At 43.4% G+C, this 20048-nt stretch overlaps 2 protein-coding genes across 15 annotated transcripts in view; one reads left to right on the top strand and one right to left on the bottom strand.

Annotated features, from left to right (window-relative positions):
• The window catches only part of TMEM243 (transmembrane protein 243), a 45780-nt gene that overhangs the window by 8922 nt on the left and 16810 nt on the right, over nt 1-20048 (top strand). The gene's annotated exons all lie outside the window — the stretch shown is intronic.
• The window catches only part of DMTF1 (cyclin D binding myb like transcription factor 1), a 90592-nt gene continuing 83633 nt past the window's right edge, over nt 13090-20048 (bottom strand). For all 9 annotated transcript variants that reach the window (XM_053253786.1, XM_053253787.1, XM_053253788.1 and 6 more), the window contains one exon: nt 13090-13413. The gene's annotated coding sequence lies outside the window, so the exon portion shown is untranslated. The remainder of the gene's footprint in view (nt 13414-20048) is intronic.

Genomic DNA, 20048 nt, shown 5'->3' with positions numbered 1-20048 from the left:
AAAATTTTCTTCAGCTTATTATATATCATATCCCAAAAGGCCTTTGCCTTCCCACATGACCACCACATATGAAAAAAAGTTCCTTTACATTGTCCACATTTCCAACATTTGTTTGAAACATTTTTATACATTAATGCTAATCTTTTCGGTGTCAAATACCACCTATACATCGGGTCCAGTGACTCTTCTCAGTGCTACCAGTATGGCTTTTTTGTGTGTGGTTATACTAAAAATGTACAAAAGGAAAGAGAGTGAGAAGTCAGGGGCTCTTCCCTCAGTGGCCAGAATGTCTGGCTGACTAGTTAAAGTGAATGATCTTTCATTATACAAACTCTCTTTCTGGGGATTACACTTCACGTTGTTAGCTATTGCTGCTTGTTACATGGAAAGGATGGATACACAGAACTAGGTCAAAAAAAGATGCAGTTACATTTGAGGCTGTTGTGGTATATGTCTGACCTAATGGCATTTCTGTTGTCTTGCCTTTTATTTGGTGACCCTAGTTGACTGAAGTGCACCCCCTTCTTTTTTTTAACTTTGGCTTCTCCTGTATCCTATCAAAGACAACCACAGGGCTCTGTGTTCACTAGGAGTCAACACCAACTCATCATCGGCACACTTTACTTTTCTCCAAGGTTACAGGCAGGCATTCCTCTCAGCCCTATCTGGAGATGCCAGGGAGGGAATCTGGGACCTTCTGTTTTCAAGCATGCAGATGCTTTTCCATTGAGTGAAGGAATATATTACAGTGCTCACATGTTGTCTCCTATTGATATGCAAACCAGGGTGGACCTTGCTTAGTAAAGGGAACAAATCATGCTTGCTACCACAAGACATTCATTCATGAGGAATGAATGAAGCAATCTGAAGCTCCTGTGTGCATGAAAAGCACACACCCACAGAGCTGGCTACCTTTATGGTGTCTGCTGCTTCCTTCCAATCAGCCTTTGCTGGAGGAAGAAGATTCTGCTGTGTCTGTACATCAGGTGAACTGAATCACCCAGTTGTCCTGGATGCAGGCTCAGCAGAATGTCTTGCTCTTAGGGAAGGATGTCTCTTGTGTCTTGGTATGTCAACTGCTCTAGGTTTGCCTCCTCCCACTCTGGAGGCACACCTGGATCAATAACTCATGCAGAAACACAGAGGGTGAAGTACTGAGAGCAAATAGTTCTTACTCTTGATTGCACACTCAGGCTTTCCAGACATGAAAGGGAAGCTGCCTTTGGTTTTAATTGGGGGGGGGGGGAATGTGTGGTGCACAGGAGCAACTAGTTTGGGGAAGCAAAGGGGTGGCAAAAACATAATTGGGGAGCAAGGTTTTGCTATACATACTGAGGTAAAGGTGATGGATGGATGTTCACCTTATTAATAAAGCCTGCTTGACATTTTCAAACTTATTCAGAAAATGGGGCCAAATTCTTCTTAGAAAATACAGTCTTTTTGGATTAGGCCAAACTTTCCAGTTTGCTTTCCAGGCTATCTTTCTCTTCTTGTCCAAGTCCATGTGGCAGGAAAGACTGCATTGGGGAGAGAGGTCAGTGCTAGGCCAGCTGAAATCTGCAGGACAGAACCCTGCGCCCCCCTGCACATATGGTCTCACCAGCCCACTTTCTGGCCAGAAAGGAAGCTAAGGGGTTGGCCTGGAGATGGGAAAAATCTTGTACCTACCTGGCTGCACTGACTTCTTCTGCTGCTTGTTTTGGGGTAGAAGAGTGAATGAGCTTTAAAATGGAGGTTTAAAAATAAATAAATAATTCAAGCGCTATAATATCTGATTATATTGTCTGACCATTTGGTTATAAAGCTCCAGTCTGGTGGGTGGGGGGAACAGGAAACATTTTTGAGGGAGTACTGATTGCTCCTGAGTCATCTTAGGTGCCATAGAAATCTAGGAAACACACTCCCATGGCAGCACAGTTAAGACAAAAAGTGCTTACAAATAGTCCCTCCCTCAAACTATGAGACTTGCATTTCTGTTTCTTGTGTGTATTACTGTTATGTTTCCTGTCCCAAATGTTTCTGCAGTTGCTTAATTTTTTCTTTTGACAGCATGTTTATGTTCCCATTGCTAGTTACAATATCTGCTTTCCTCCTTCCACTTCATCCTTTGCATTGCAATATCAAGTTTTGATGGAATTTGAACGGAGGAAGGCCTTGAAGTGAATGCAAATTGCTGAGAGTTGGGAGAGACGCTGTTAAAGAGCTGTTCCTGTGTTTCAGTTAGTCCAAGGCTGTTTTATATATGATGGCTGCCTGTTGAGTCTACTTTTAACTTATTATATGGGATGGCTTCAGTTGTGGTAAACTTTTCCATACCACTGCAGTCAGAGGCGCTCTTACCCCCAAAGTCCAGGGCCTCTAGAGCTCCTGGGGCCCCCTCAAATCCTCTTTAGCCTTTCCCAGATGGTGTAGTTGCCCAGCTGAGCATTGATTGATTGAGTGCCATCAAGTCGGTGTTGACTTTTAGCGACTACTTAGATAGATTCTCTCCAGGATGATCTGTCTTCAACTTGACCTTTAAGGGGTCTCAGTGGTGCATTCACTGCTGTCGTAATCGAGTCCATCTACCTTGCTGCTGGTTGTCCTCTTCTTCTCTTTCCTTCCACTTTTCCCAGCATTATGGACTTCTCAAGGGAGCTGGATTTTTGCATAATGTGTCCGAAGTATAATAGTCTGAACCTGGTCACTTGTGCCTCAAGTGAAAATTCTGGATTGATTTGTTCTGTGATCCATTTGTTTGTTTTCCTGGCTGTCCATGGTATTCTCAAAAGCCTTCTCCAGCACCAAAGTTCAAAAGCATCAATACTCTTTCTATCTAGCTTCTTCAAAGTCCAGCTCTCGCATCCATAGTGTGTCACGGGACAAATCATTTTCCGAACGATTCTAATCTTTGTAGGTATAGACACGTCATGGCATCTAAATATCCTTTCCAAGGCCTTCATTGCAACCCTACCAAGTGCTAGTCTGCGGCGTATTCTTGACTGCTGGATCCTTTACTCTTAATGGTCAATTCTAAAAGGCAGAAGCTATCCACCACCTCAGTGTCTTCATTATCAATTCTGACCTGTTGTCATTAGTTTAGTCTTCTTGATACTTAGTTGTAGTCTCATTTTTTCATTGTGCTCCTTGACTTTCATTACTAGAGCTTGCAGATCATCTGCATTACCAGCTGAGCATGATGATGCTTAATTTGCAGGGGAGGGGCCCCCCTCAAAGGCCTTTAGATTCAGGCTCCAAAATTACCTAGGTGAACTTCTGACTGCAGTTCTTCACCATGTGGTGACAGCTGCCACAGGCAGTGATTGAAAAGTGGCCACAGTGTCAAATAACTTTAGAAATAGGCAGTGTCTTGGGACGGTATTTTGCCTATCCAATTTCCCACCCACCCCACTCCTACTGGTGGTGACCTGGGGATATAAGAAGTTAAGCTGGTGGGTGAAGAGTGGGCACTGCCCCAATGCCAGACAGAGATGGTGCAAATGAATGTTTCGCATTCAGATTGATGATCCTAGTGATATCCTGTAAAAACCTAGTGGATTGAGCCAGAGCTTGACCAATGATGATTCAAACTTGTTAAACTGGTCTAAATATCTCATGGAGGAAACTTGGAACCTTCTGCTCTTCCCTGAGTGGCTCTATCCCCTAAGGAACCTTACAGTTCTCACACATCAAGTCTCCCATTCATATGCAAACAGGGTGGACCCTGCTTAGCTGAGGGGACAAGTCATGCTTGCTACCACAAGACCAGCTCTCCTCTCAGTGTCATTATGCAGATGACTCCCAGCTCTGTCTATCGCTTGTCAGCAGATAACCAGGGAGGTGGTGGATGTTCTGAACTGGGGTTTGGAGACTGTTGTGGGCTGCATGGGGGCAAAAAGCTAAGACTTAATCAGAAGAGCTCCGGGTTGGCGAAACTGATTTTCCAAGGAGTAATATCCAACCAAGTAAAACTAGTCTTGGATGGGGTGAACTTGTCTCTGTCCCTGAAAGACAAAGTTGGTACCTTGCGGGCTGCTTCTGGACCAGACGCTGTCCTTGGAAGGACAGTTAGAGGCAGCGTGCAGACATGCTTTTTATCAGCTATGACTGGTATGCCAGCTGCGACCATACTTGGAGAAGTTGGACCTGACCTCCATCACTCATGTTTTTGCAGTAGTCCAAACTGGATGTCACCAAGTGCTCTGGGGGGCTGCTCTTGAAGATGGTTTGGAAGCTTTATCTGGTCCATAATGCTGTTGCAAGGCTGCTCATGGGCACAAACTGTTTCACAAGTATTACACCCATCCTGCAGCAGCTCTACTGGTTACCAGTCCACTTTTGGGCTAGATTCAACGTGCTGGTCTTGACTGTTAAAGCCCTACATGGTTTGGGGCTGGGGTACCTTTCAGATGGCATTTGTCATATGAACCTGCCAGGGCCCTCCGTTGTTCAGCATCTTAGGCCATGCTCATGTCCCTGCCACTAACAGAGATCTGGTTGATGGGGACTAGAGGCAGGGCCTTGTTTCACTTGTGACCCCTCAACTAAATGCCCTCCCCAAAATTTTGCCATGCTTGCTCCCTCAGCATTCTTAAGAAACAGCGTTAAGTCGCATCATTTTAGAGACGTTTTTCTTAATGCTATATCTGGTAGGTTTCTTAGTTTTTAGCTTTTTACTTATAACTTTTAATTAACCTTTTAAAAAATGTGACTTTTAAGATGTGGCTTCAATCTGGTCTTTTATTGCTGCTGCTACTACAACAAATATTTATATACTGCTTTTCAACAAAAGTTATGAATGTGGTTTACACAGAATAGAATATTTATTTCAGTCATTGGCCAGACAAAAATATAACACAATATATTAGTAACCTCCAGCAACCATGATTCTGCCAGTAAGGTAAAGTGTGGTGTCAAGTCAATTTGAACTCCTGGAGCCCACAGAGCCCTGTGGTTTCTTTGGTAGAATACAGGAGGGGTTTACCATTGCCTCCTCCCTCACAGCATGAGATGATGCCTTTCAGCATCTTCCTATATTGCTGCTGCCCAATATAGTACCAGCGGGGATTCGAACTGACAACCTTCTGCTTGTTAGTCAAGCATTTCCCTGCTGCGCCAGCTAGTACTTCCTTACAAAACCCTGTTTACAGTATAACAATATACAGTTCAACTGACACTCATGAGGCTCACATAGAAAAATAACGAATCAAAATAATTTATTAATTTCATCGTTACATTGTATTCTATTGATGTTGTGAGGTGTAATATTTTAAATAACTCATATCTGCAAACCAAACTCAGGCCCAACCATTAGTCTTGCTCCTCCCTCGATCCTTTAGCACATCCTCTTGCTTTATATATTTTTAAAATTTTAATATGTTCCATAAATATTAATAATTAATAATGAACATCTATTGGTCTCTATTTTAAAAAACAAACAAACTGGTTTGGGGATGGGTGCAGGGGGATAGGTTTCTTGGTGACCTGTATGGGCTGGGTGGAAGCCAGTGCGTGCAGTGCACGGTTTGCTTCTGCTTCAGACATTCAGAACTGTGTCTCATTGAGAGAGGCCCAGGAATAGGTATGTTTTGGGTCAAGCACAGCAATGGTGCTTCCAAGTGGTCCCAGGATCCTAAAACTGTTGTGCCTGTATTTACCATTAGAATAGACAGAATACTGCAGCATAGCTTCTGTAACCAGAACAATGCCTTTCTACTCCCCTTCTTGATGCATGCTCTCTCTCCTGCCCCTTAATTGTGATGAGTTTAGACTCTCTGTATTCTGCTTTATTGTTGTCTCAAAGTTTACAGATTACTTGATGTCCCATAAATCTGAGACTGGGCTGTTCTGCAGAATGTGGTACATAGGTTTGAATTAAAGTATCATAAATCCTGTCCTGTTTGGAATGTACTGTTTAGGCAACTGGAAAGAGTTTGGGGAGAGCAATGTTGCTGTTGTCTGGGAATGCTAAAGAAAAGCAACTTTCTGCATTGTCTGTCCTCTCAATCTTGTGGTAATTGAGGATCAACTTGTGTGTTTCTGAATTAGTTGTTGTCACAAATAACTCCGGAAGTGCTGTCTACATCAAGCAGAATATATTGTCACCCTCCCTTTGTACTTTGCTGATTAGCCCACCAGGCAGGCCTGCTCAATTTAGCCCCCCCCAGCAGGTTTTGGATTACAGCTCCCATAATCCCCAGCTACAGTAGCCAATAGCCAGGGATTATGGGAGTTGTAGGCCAACACCTGCAGCAGGGCCAAAGTTGAGTAGGCCTGAGTTAGAGCTATTCTTCTTTGTATCTGCCAAATCACTTCTATGAGTGGCTGTTAAGGCTGATTCTTGTGTGTTGCTTCTCACGTGCATATAGAGTTATTTTAGTACTGACAAGGATTTGTGGAAAATACCAAACTTTGGAGCTGCTTCTCTGGCTGGATCTACCTGTACAGCAGTGTGAGATGTTCCACTGTAGACTGCAAGTGGGGGGAGTACAATCTTTGAATGTTCTCCTATGTAAAAAAGGAAACTTTGCTAGTAGAAACCTAGCATAGTAAGGAGAAGAGGCTGTGTTGAGCCTCTGTCCCTGCTCTTCTGCTAATCTACTTGTGGGGTGTGTGTGTGTGATTGTGCATGCAAAAATGGTGTGCCCTCAGAATGAACTATACATAACTGCATATCGGGAAGCCTCGGTGATCTTTTTAAAAATGAAAATTGTGGTATCCTGAAGCAGTTTTCAGTTCAGGAATGGCATGATTGGCGGGGGCTGATCTGTTTCTGCTACAAATTATCCCCCCACTTGTCTGCCCCCCAGCCCTCCCATCTAATTGTGTGGGCCATAGATGTATTGTCAGAACTAGCGCTTTGTGTTTGTGGATAATAAGGTGGTCAAGATTGGCATTCTGGATATTACATCCCTATGATAAAAGTATAGTGCAGAATATTAGGGTGACTTCTTCCATATGTGGTGGTTATTTTTGTTTTGTTTTATAATATACCACCTGGCTCTAGGTGGTCACAGAGTCACGCTCCCTCTATCAATTCCTAATTGGAGATTATCCATCAGGCAAGGCAGTCTCCACCCCATAGCCCACCTGAAAATCAGTTTGAAATGGGTCTAGATAATCAGTTTCCTCCAAGACTGTCTGCAGCTGGGAGGCCACCAGCCTCTCTATTACCTTGCCCAGCCATGCAAGGTTGGAGACAGGCCTATAGTTGTTTAACGCTGAGAGATCCAATACAGGCTTATTCAGAAGAGGTCTGATTGCCTCCTTAAGGCAAGGAGGCATCCTGCCCTCCCTCAGAGAAGCACTTATAATATCGGCCAGACCATCTGTGACAGCCCCCCTGCCAGATAGCATAAGCCATGTCAGACAAGGGTGGTAGGCCTTACTGCTCCAAGCAGCTTGTCCACATTTTCGGGAGTCACAAACTGAAACTGATCCAGCCTAACAACATAAGAGGAGTTGCTGGACACTTCCACATTGGACACTGGATGCAGTAATTGTGGGGTTTGAGTCAGCCTGAATATGGGAGATTTTATCCAGAAAGAACCCGTTAAACATCACATTGGGTAATTAATAGTTCTAAATTCTGATTCAAGGGAGGAGGTGCATGTACTAGCCTTCTCACAACATAGATCTTCAAATTCACTCTATGTCATAATCTGTCAGATTCATGTTGAGTCTCTCTACCTGTGCTCCAATCTAGCTGCTTCAGCCCCCGTAATTCTTCTGTTTACCAAGGGGCAAATTTTGAAGCAGGTTGGAGAGGATGTTTAGGAGTGATCATGTATACTGGTCTGGTGAGTTTGCTGTTCTTCCAGCTCTCTACCAGGACATCAACAGGATCACTGGCAGGGCCAACACTAAATCCTTCCAAGGCTTCTTGGAATCCTATTGGATCTAGTAACCTTCTCGGGTAAACGGTCCTAATAGGTCCCTCACTCCTGTGGAGGGGGATGTGATCGTGAGTCCAACTTTAACCAGATGGTGGTCTGTACATGACAATCGGGAAATCACAGGAGTCTTCCCCCCGCCAATGGAAAACCACCCTGATCATAGTGAAGAGACCAGATCAATGTGCGTCAGTCTTGAAACAGCTTGGGGTAGGCCTATAGTTGTCATGGCTGCTATGAACTCCTGAGCCACCCTGGACAAACTGATTCAGAAGAGAACATTGAACCCCCTGCCCTGGCCCCCTGACCACCACAAGCTTGGGGGATTCCAATGCCAAGCCTGAAATCAAGTCAGCTTTGAAGCTGAATCTTTGTACAACCCTAACCCTGTGTGACTTAGAAAAGTTCATTGCAGCTGTGAAGTAATTTGAATTAGAATGCAGCCTTAAAAACAACCTGGGATGCTTTAAAACATGTGGGGTGCTCATTAATTGAGTATCCCGTACTCTCTGCCTTTCAAGACACACAGTTCTTTGAGTTGGAGAGACTGTGGCTCTCCATACAAGCCATTCTGAAAATTAAGCACATGCTTAAAGTTCAGAATCAATCATTCAGCTCAAAATATTAATTATAACGTGAAGCTCGGTAACTTATGCAACATTGAGAATTAAAAAAAATGTTTTTATGTTAAAAGCAATAAGGGTGTTTGCATTGTTTACTCTAGAAGCCAATAAATAGGGACTAGTTCTCAAAACACTGTCGTATTTTCCTTCCTTTGCCTGCACATAGTTGGTAAGGGGCTTTTTGTCATAACAATCTAGTGATACCAGTTATGTGTTATATAATTATGTATTATATAACAGGTATATAGATACCGGATCTAGTGATACCAGTTATGTGTTTGGCAGTATTGGCTTTCTCTGATTGTCATACTTATTTCAGTGACCTTTTAGTGAATGGAAAATGAATTCTAGGCCTCTTTGTTGTAGAGTTGTGTTCTAGTAATCTTATAACACTTTGCTACAGGAGCTCATGAGCTACTATCAACTGAGTCTCATGACATAATTATGACTGATTCATATAAAGTATTGTTTCTTCTTTGGAAAGCACTTCTGAGTAGGAGATTGTTGTGTACAGTGTGTGCATGTAGCAGTCCTTTACACATGTATCTTGCTGCATCATGTAAAATAACTAAGAGCTCTGATTGACTGCAGCACAAGGGCAAGCTGCAAAACTCACTATGGGATTGTCTAGTGATGGTCTATTCACAAGTTGCCCATTTTCCCCCTCCCAGAATGGAATTCTATGGGCATAAATATGATTTATGAAGCAACCCTTTGTCTTTGCATCAACAATGATAATTGGATTAGGGCTTTCTGTCAGATTTAAGATGCAAACATTCCTTCCCAGGTCAAAGCTGCAAATGAATTCCCCTCTGGAAATTTGACAGACTCCAGCAAGGCCTGCCTGTTTTTCCCCTGTCTGGAGACCATCAGTATGGGATCAGGCGCTGAGCATGTTCAAGACAAGACCGGATATTGAAGTTGTGGATCCTCCCACCCTCTGGAGGCTTCCCCAGTTCCGGTCTTGTCTGCTCAAGGCTTGGTCGCATACTAACTGCTCTGCATAGGATTTCTTCGCTTCTGTATTTTCCTCTCTGTGCAAGGTGGGAAGTAGACTGCTTAGTCTTTTGGTTACTTTACTAAATTACCAAAGCTGTTTTTTCTTAGTAATCCGGCTGATTGGGACTTTCACGTCAGCAAGCATGCATCTTATCAGGTCCCGGAGGCTTCTGTTTTTTCTTCTGAGACTCCATTTGGGACAGATTGTAAGCTACTGTGGTTTGAGGCACGATTCCATGTTCTCTCAGGAACCGCGGGGTGGCGCTGGACATAAACTCTTCTCCATTGTCTGTGCGCAGGGTCTTTAGCTTCCATCCAGATTTGTTGCTTGCCATGGCACGTAGTCCTCGAGCATCTGTGACGTCTCCTTTTTTCTTGCATGCTCCGGATTGACTCATAGCTCCTGTGTCTCAGATGTCTATGCCACAGTTGCTAGCAGTTTTCATGCAGGCACGACTTAGCGAGGTTCACTTCATTGGACTGGTATGCCTCAGTGTTGAACCAGGCTGGTCATTCTTTGGCTGTCTCTGATACAGGTTGCTTCTGCACACAGTGCAGGCCTTTGCATTCAGAGCCTACAAGGCAAACTTATCCGTTCTGGGTAACAACGCATTGTCCATTTCTAATATACAGCTCAAAGCCTCGTTTTTCTCTTGCTTGGATGTTGAAAGCAAGGAACCTGAGTTGTCAGGGATATACTAGACATCTCTCACAAAAAACTCATTAATTGATCCATCCTAGGAATTGCAACACAAAATTCCTTCGCCTCTCTTCCTTGCTTTAATTGTAGTATTATTGCCCAAATGAACAATCTCTTCGGGAATATCAAGCAATTCAGTATAGAAATCCAAATTTTTTGAGATGAACTGAGGACCCACTGTCTAATATGAATCTTCCATTTCCATGAAACAGTGAGGCGCTAAAATTCTTATTGGAATTTGCATGCTTAAAGTTCTTAGTTAAATTCCTCTCAGTAAGATCGACTCTGCTTGTCTGATTCCTGGGACAGCTCGCCACCTTGGAACCATATTGGCTACACAGAAAACATCTAATGGGCATTTGTCCCAGTTGCCCTCATTCCAGGAGCAGTCTCCCTGGTCATGTGAGCTCTCTATCTGGATTGAGTATCCTTGGCATAAAACTCTACAAGATCTCAGCCTTCCATGGGGAGCAGGCGGCCTTCGAACGAACTGTCCCTCAGCAAGTTGTCTAGCACACTTCCGCGACCCACCCAGGCATTGCTTACTGTTCATCCGGCTTTGGTATGGCCCTAGCTAAAGGATGGGCTCCGATTACGGTGGAAAAAGGATCATTGGGTCTTACCTGTGAAGGGTCCTTTTTCACTGTAATCGGAGCCCATCCGTCCCAACCCGCGGAAGCAAACTTAATATTGGAGGATAATAAGCATAGTTGGGGCCAACACTGAAACTATGATCACCGGGGCTAGTTCGTGTGTATATATGTGTACTATATAGAGGCGTTGGTGTGACAATGGTTAGTAAATATTAGTAGATATTACCGCTCACGCAGATGGGCAAGGGCTAATCTAATCCATTTCCAACCTTAGAAAAGCTCATTCCTTTTTTTGCTAAGCTAACCTCAAAACAGAGCTCTCTCTCTAGTAGTTTTTCACAGCATCCTTCAGCACGACAGACGGAACTGGGGATTAGCGATCAACCTAGCCTCCAGGAAAACTCTGCTGTGATAACTTCCTGTCGATTCTGATAGCATGAAGGAAATACCCTAGCTAAAGGATGGGCTCCGATTGCGGTGAAAAAGGACCCTTCACAGGTAAGACCCAATGTTCCTTTTGCAAATACTAGGTGGGAAGAATGCCAAGTTGTCAAACTGATTCAAGTTTTCAGTCTATTAAAAGGCTTCCAAGTGCTGCCGTTGCATGGAAATGCAGACTTTAATTTGCACAAAGAGCTGGAAAAAATAGGGCCTGGTATCTGCACTCGATTACAAAGGCCTGTTAACCAAATTCAGGATCGTGGGGATTGCTGAGCTTCCAAAATGGAGGGGTTTTGTGGAGCTGTGGCTCAGTTAGGTTGTCATGCTGGGGCTTCTGTATGGTGTCATTTTTTTAAACTACCATATGCAGAATATATACACTATGGCTGCAGCTTTTGCCACTGCAGAGTAAGTAACCACCTTATTGAACAGGTGGTTGTGCTGCTTGTACTAGTGTATGTGCTTAAAAAACCATTCTGCTGTGCATTCTCTGATAACAGCCAAATTATGGCCTGATATATCAACTTGATGATTGTGCTTAATTCTTCTTCTTGGTTGGCCGTAGGTTTATAGAAACAACTGTTTAGAGTGCTGATGCCCTACCCTTTCGCTATTTTAGAAAATAGTCCTTGAGAGCCCACCTAGCTCTGGAGATTGTACCAGGAACCTTTTGTGGCTTTTCAAACTTTTCTCAGCAGCTGTAAAGGTTAGAAGCTAGGCTTTACGTGAAAGCTGAGTGATGTTCGATTTCTAAATAGAGGTGCCAGGGCTGAACCAGGTGCCAGGGCCACTGAAGTCTTAACTGGTAGCCATGCTAGCTGTTTGAAAACCCTATTCCTTGCTTTATGTGGGAACAGGCTGAGGTTATTCAGTGGTGAAGGGAAATACACTCTGGGTTTGGAATGCAGGTTATGTCTCCAGTGACCTCCTAAAAGCAGTCAGTTGGCACCTCCTTCATGACACCAGAGCAGCCAATCCAATGGGACTTAGAGGGTCTGACTCCTCCATCAGCACATGTTGTAAATAGGTGTCTAGAACCTAGATGGAAGAAAGCAGCTGGACTTAAGTTTGGAGTGCCGGGGGGGGGGTGATGTCGACAGCAGGAGGGTTAAGCACCCCTCCTTTTGCTTGCCTTTTCTTTTCTGCAAATTGCTCCCCCCCCCACCCGATGGCTCACATCAGAGAAGGAATGTACATTTGTTTGGAAATTCAACTTCACATGGCTGATAGTATGTAGTTCCAGCTTAAAACTGCTGTTACCTAGACAAACTGTTTTTAAACTGTGCTCGATGAGCCCCTACATTTTGTTAGAGGCTGCTCAGTGAGGTTGCTGTAATGGCTGAGAAGCTGGTGTGAAAGACTGTTGCTTAAAATATGCAGCCACAAGGGATTGAGTGTGCTTTAAGGCACACTTGGTTCCCATGAGGTGATGGTGAGGCCTAGCAGATGTGGCCAGGGTTCTGTGTGAATGGACTATAGGTACAATGCATGGGGTTCCACAGCTGACACAGACCCCGCAGCAGACTACTCAGTGTAGAAACTGAGAGGAGAGGGGAGCTGGTCTTGTGGTAGCAAGCATGACTTGTCACCATAGCTAAGCAGGGTCTGCCCTGGTTGCATATGAATGGGAGACTTGATGTGAGCACTGCAAGATATTCCCCTTGTGGGATGAAGCTGCTCTGGGAAGAGCAGAAGGTTTCAAGTTCCCTCCCTGGCTTCTCCAAGATAGGGCTAAGAGAGATTCCTGCCTGTAACCTTGGAGAAGAAAAAAACTGGGGGAACACAGGTAATGGAGGCAAAAACTATATCACAAAACCCATGAACAAGGACAAAGGCAATGATAAGAGGCACAACGCAGGTAGTGACCGAATTAAACATGTAATAACAAATACCCACAGGCACCCATATTATGACAATAAATGAGTACAGTGATAAGGGCTAAACAAGCCCCACACGATAAAGAAGATTGAACTGGCAACAGTCACTGGGATGCTGGTCATAAATGATGATATATATGGTGCTGCTGTGCCGAAAGACAGTCCTCAAAAATGTGAAGTGCTGCACTCTGAACAAAAACCTTCGCCTGAAAGGCTAGGCACAGAATACTTGAAAGTAGAACTGGAATCTTGACAGACTTCCTAGGTTGTGGTCTGTTTCGTAAGTATCTTCATCAGAAGTATGGTAATCTGTACATCAATGATCATAATAATGAAGCCTCAATCACACAAAATACATGGTGAAAACATGAAATGAATACAAACACACCAACCTTAAATCTGGAAAAGCCTTGTCACTAAAAGTATCATCTCACCACCGTGCCTGCTCGGACATGCTATGCTCCTTAATGAATGATGCTTAAACTTAGAGTTAAATACTCTCCCCAACCATCAATCAATTATACGAGTGGGAATATTGGACCAGCTGTGCTGATTTTAATAACCCTTTCTTTGTAATTTAATTATTTAAAGGAAACAGGAGAAGTCACAATTAACATTTAACCCATTGGGTATACATGTATTGAACTTGTGAATAAAAAATGATTCTTTTTGAAGAAGGATCCTCTGCTTATCTTGTTTGTCGAAGGACCTTGGTGTAAATTTAAACAGCACAAAAAACTTGAAATCATCGGGTGAGTGAGATTTCTCAACAAAATGTGGCACAAGTGGGTCATCTAATATACTATGCTTGAGCCTAGATCTGTGTTCAAGAACACGGGTCTTAACAGGTCTTATAGTGCTCCCAATATTCCACAGATTACATGGACGCACTATGACATAAACAGTCCCTTTCGTCTTACAGTTAGCAAAAAATTTTAAGCTAACATGTTTCTTCAGACCCGGGTCCCAATATTCAGTGGTGGGAAGGCTGAACGAACAAGCTGCACAACTCCCACAGGGGTGGAAACCTTGTGCAGCCCTACTCACTGGTGGTCTCACTGTAAAGTCTGAGTGAGTCAAAAAATTTCTTAGACTCTTGGTTTTTCTAAAAGCCACCATAGGTTTTTTTTTTTTTTTTAACAACCAGGGATATCAGAAACAAGACGCCAATGTCTATAGATAATCTTTTTGATCTGATAAGATAATGGAGTGTAATCTATAGACCAGATCAAATGGTCCAGCTGTTTATTCGGGGCATCCTGCAATAACTCACTTCGTCTAGTGGTATCTGCTCTAATCTTTGCTCTATGTATAACTTCCTTCGGATATCCCCTATTAACCAATTGTGAGGATAGCAAATCAGCTTCCCTACGGTAATGTATAATATCTGTTGAATTTCTTTTGACCCATAAAAACTGGCCAAGGGGAAGGTTGTCTTTTAAATGTCCAGGGTGCCAAGAGTCATAGTGAAGAAATGTGTTCCTATCTATAGATTTCCTGTATAAAGAGAAACTCAACTTATGTTCTTTATTCACCCAAATATTGGTATCCATGAATGGAACCACGTGCTGGCTGGAATTACTGGTAAATTTGATATTGGTGTGAAGTTCATTGATCCACCCCAAAAACGACTGAAACAGTGTGGCATCAGTAAATATGATTAAGATGTCATCAATGAAACGCTCATACATAAAAATCTCAGAAAAAAAATTGATTAGTTGTCTCATTCCAAATGAATGCATCTTCCAAAGAGGACATGAACAAATTGGCCACACTGCGGGCTACAGAACTACCCATAGCAACACCCTTGATTTGGAAATAAAATTGGTCATCAAACCGAAAATGAAGCTGCTGCCAGTCTATGAAGACAATACTGAGCTAGATAGACCAATGGTCTGACTCAGTATATGGCAGTTTCCTATGTTCCTAAACTGTTGGTTGGAGCAAAAAACGTGATAACCGCTGATTTCGAGCTCTGGTTCTCAAATTAGGAAATTGGCCTCCAAAAGGAGGCCCAAGATAGCATTATTTTATTAAAAATAGCAGCATTTTACAATACACTGATTTACTCTATACAGATATCACATAGATACATCAGCAGGTACATCAAAATTTCCCTCCCTTCCCATTCCCAACCAGTGTTCCCTCTACCAGGGATTCCCAGATGTTGACTACAACTCCCAGAATCCCTAGCTATAACGGCTTTTGCTTGGGGATTTTGGGAGTTGTAGTCAACAACATCTGGGAATCCATGGTAGAGGGAACACAATTCCTAACAATCATGGTAATCCAAACTCTACACACCAAAAAATTCATAAGTAATTACAAAGAAAAACTACAAGATAGATGAGGAGTTTGATATATTTAGACCCACATACACATCTCAAAATACTTGGGTGATGTGGGGCCATGACATTCACTTCCTCCATTTCCACTGGTTGGACTATTGGTACCCAGGGGTCTTTTTTACTTTTCATATTCTGACAAGTCATTAATTTTACAGTACACAAACCATATGGAACTCTTCACGTCCATCTTTCCTCACTTTTCACACATTCATTGTTTGACAGTATGGCTGTGCTAATACCTCAGATTCTTATAAAATTCTACCAGTGGGCTTGTTTTTTCAGGTATTTTTTTGTTTCCATTCCTGCATCGTAATGAGGCTCTCTATCTTATTCACTTTATCCTGTGAGATCTTGAATATCGCTAATTTCTTCATAAAGAATTTAACTGAAGCTTTAGTTGGATGATCAACAGTTACATATTATACAAAATTATATACTTCTGAAGTACCGTAGCTCTTTAGAGTTTGTTACAGGTTTTAATTTTGTTTTGTTCTGCAACAATCATTCTAGCCCAAACTTTACTGGGCTTATTGCTTTGCTCAAAAATTTGTCAAGCAAAACTATGAGCATTCTCTAATGCTTTTGTTCGCAACACTTCCACCTGTGCTCTTAATGCATTTAGTTTAACCCAAACCTCTGGTCTTTATTTATGATCAAATTTTTATACTGCCTGATACATAACTCTCTAGGTGGTGAGTCTTTGCATTTTTCAAATGTTCCATTTCCTGTTTGTTTGTTTGTTCAATTAAATTTTTCTTCCTTGGATATTATTTAAATCTTTTCTTTTTCCAATAAAAATTCCTCTTAAGCTTTTAAAAACATCCCGTATATTTCCAGGTTTTACTCCCCTTTGGCAGTTAAGCCTAAAGAATTCTATTAATATCTTGATCTATTCCACAATCTCCTGATCCTGTAATAAATGAGTATTTAATCTCCACTGCTGTTCTTTCTCATCGCATAATTTCCAGATAAAGGCTACTGGGGCATGGTCTGTATATGTCATTGTTCCCATTTTTTAACTTCTATATTTAGGTATCTGGGTGCAAAATAGTAAAATAAGTGAATATAACCGTAGTCAATTCTGGCTGGTGATAAAGAAGGATTTGAAACATTGGTGGACTTGTTGTATTTCCATGATGGGTAGGACAACAGTTATAAAAGCGAACATCCTTTAATGTATTATTAAAAAGCACTGGAAGGGGACAAGACATATTTCTGGAGAGATGGTGCCTACTTATAGGCTACTGTAATAGTGTTCAGGACAACGATTCAATGCTTGAGAGGTTTTCACCACCGCCGCTGCTTCCCTTCCCGCGTCCGGGCCGGACCCGCAGCCACTGCCTCGGCTTTCCCCATGGCAGGGCCGGTCCTGCCGCTGCCTCTGCCCTCCCCGCAGCCCGCCTGGTCCCACAGCTGCCGCCTCCAGCCTTCACGTGGCCGGGCTGATCAACCAGCCAACATGGCGGCCGGCACCGGCGCCTGTGTCTCCCTAGGCTCTTCTGAGCATGCGCACCACGCATGCCCAGAACGGCCGAGGGAGACACGGGCGCACACGCCAGGGAAGACACGGACACATATGCCAGGGTTTTATTATATAGGATTGCTATAGATTTCTATACTCTATAATCCAACCATGCATCTAGCAGTATGCTATGGTTTCATGTAAAGCTCTACGTGGCTTGGGGCCAGGGTACCCGTTGGACTGCATTTGCCCACTCATCATATCGGGCCCTGCTCATGGCCCCGCCACTAATGGATCCGGTTGGCAGGGACTAGAGACAGGGCCTTTTCAGTTCTGGCCCCTTGGCTTTAGAACACCCACCTTGAAGAGCTTTGTCATGGTCCCTCACTCATTGGTTTTTTAAAAAACAACTAAAACCACATCTTTTAAAAGAGGCTTTTTAATGTTCCATCTTTGGTTATAACTGGTAGGTTCTTTAGTTGTTATAGTTCTTTAGTTGTTATAGTTCTCATTCGTTAGCTTTTAAAATAACTTTTAATTTGAAACTTATGATTGTGGTTTTAGCCTGGTCTTTAAACTTGTTTACTTAATTTGGCTATTTTTTTTTCATTTTACATAGTATCTATTTTATTGTTGTGAGCCTCCCCGAGCATTAGTGTACTAGAGAGTTGGGGGCATAAATATTTTAAAATAAATAAATGTTACCTTGTTCCTTCCAATTTTAGTCTATTAAAATAGACTAAAAGGTAAGTGGGGGGAGAAGATACGTGGGCTTGGATTTTGTCAGCCTGTTTGCCTTGGCCTTGGCCTGGGAATATACCACAGCCTCCCCACCTCTTCCATGCCAGCATGGACAGCTGAAGATCAGCTCTGCTTAGCCGCTGTTCTGCTGCTTGCTACTTTTATTCTTGAGTGCCTGACAATTTCCACCTGGAAATTTCCAGTGGGCACTAATTTTCATCTGCCCAAGCTTGGAGCTGCCTGTAAGAGGGGTGACTCTGTTTTGGGTTACTTATAAGGCTGGAGGGAGCATTGGCGGTAGGTAGCTGGCTGCTAAAGGGGGCCGGCCTTTGGTGCCAGGCATTCGGTGTGGGACTGAGGTCTGGGATGGAGGCTATATTAAGATGGGGTTGGAGGTCTGGGCTAAAGTTGGTTAGCCCTCCCTCTAGTGGGTTGTGCCAGGCATTTTGGGAAGGGTGGTACGGGGGATGCATCTGGCAGCTCTAGGGCAGCTATTACTGTTGTGGTGGGGAACAGAAGAATTGCCATTGGCAGAGCAGCTGGCTGTTACAGGGGAAGGGAAACTAGTAATTTAGTAACAGTTTCCAGTTCTGGCTACGCTGTCAGTTCTTAGGCTTCGGAGAGCAGTTCCAATTACCCACAGAACCTGGCCATGTTCCTCTGCAATGCCAGGTTGGTTCAGAATAAGACCAAAATCAGGGAGCTGAACTGGCTTGTATAACTGAGACCTGGATGGGGGAGGCTAGTGGCCCAGTTTGGGCCCAGCATCTCCCACTAGGCTACTCTGTTATGGAGCAGACTAGGGGAAGTAGGCTTGGGACAGAGTGGCTGTGGTCCATAAGAATACCATCTCCCTTACCAGGGCCCTGTGAGACAGGTGACGTATATTGAGTGTGTATTTTTGAGGCTGGGAACTAGGACTAGATTAGGGATTCTCATCGACTGTCTACCCTGCTGCCTAACTGACTCCCTAACTGACAGAAGGAGTTGGTCTCAGAGTTGGTGTTGGAGTCATCCACTACTAGTTCTGTGGGCTTGAATATCCACTTCAAGGCTGACTTGTCTGCTGCGGCTCAGGAGTTTATAGTGGCCATGACAACTATGGGCCTATCCCAGTTAGTTTCAGGACCAACTCAGGTTGCAGGTCACACACTCCATTTGGTCTTTTGTTCGGATCATGGGGGTGTTCTGTGGGTGGGGGATCCTGTGGTTTCCCCATTGTTGTGGATAGACCACCACCTGGTTAAGTTTGGTTTCACGGTCATAACCCAACCCTGCAGGGGTGGTGGACCTCTTAAGAATGTCCACCCGAGAAGGCTGCTGGATCCAGTAGGATTCCAAAAAGCCTTGGAGTGTTTCAGTGCTGGTGCTGCCAGTATCCTGTCGATGTTCTAGTGGGAACCTGGAATAAGGAGCTCACCAGGGCAGTAGACACGATCGATCCTAATCGTCCCTTCCGGCCTGCTTTAAATGTGGTCCCTTGGTATACAGAGGAGTTGTGGGGTCTTAAGCAGCAAGATAGGTGACTGGGATGCAAGCACCTGGCTCGAATTTGACAGGACATCTGTCAAAGTTAGGCATCTGTTAAAAGGTTGAGTAGATAGGCCTGCAGTAACAGGGGCCAAAAAATAATAATAATAATAAATAAAAATCAACGATAGCTAACTTTGTAGTGTGTGTGTGTGTGGGGGGGGGGGGCTTGGCACACTAGTGGCATGTCTTTAAGTGAATTTTGTATAATTTTCATCTAACTTGTGCAGTTTGTTTAAATGAATACATTGCTTTTTGCATAGACCAAAGCAATTTACAATAAATAATGCAAATACCAAATTTCTTTTGCAAATGTATGGTTGGAAACACTATGTGCACTTCTATGTTGATTCTCCTCTTCTTCTCTCTGTGACTCTGAGGACCACACTTGCTTGCATCTGAGTGACTCCAGAGATTCCAATCTTGTTAATATTTCAGAGAGTATTGCTCTTTGAAGACAGTTTCAGTGGCTGATTGGGAGTTGAGTAGAGTGAGAACAGTTGTGGAAGCTTCTGAGAAGTAGACAGGCTGGCCAATATATCCTTCAGGCACTGGATCAGAATTGGTTCTGATCTTAACAGTTACAAAAACTGCACAGGGACAGAGCATAGTGATAACTCAAGTCCTCATCCCAGACCACTGGTGTTCAAGCTTCCCAACATATATTGATTGTTTTCTTTGGTTGCACTTCTGTGTGGTGGATCCCTCCTATTAAGCTTTTGCTGTCTATGGCTTAGGCACAGGATATTTTGCTGTACATGTGCCACTTCTTCATCTTCCTCCAGCAAGGGAGAGGATGGGGCATCAAGGGAAGGGAAATAAATTGCTGCGATCTAGCAGCAAGTGCTGCCTGGAAATTAGCT

Source organism: Hemicordylus capensis, chromosome 5 (assembly GCF_027244095.1).
Source record: "Hemicordylus capensis ecotype Gifberg chromosome 5, rHemCap1.1.pri, whole genome shotgun sequence".
NCBI classification, from domain to species: Eukaryota; Metazoa; Chordata; class Lepidosauria; order Squamata; family Cordylidae; genus Hemicordylus; species Hemicordylus capensis.
This window is presented reverse-complemented; position numbering and strand designations above follow the sequence as displayed.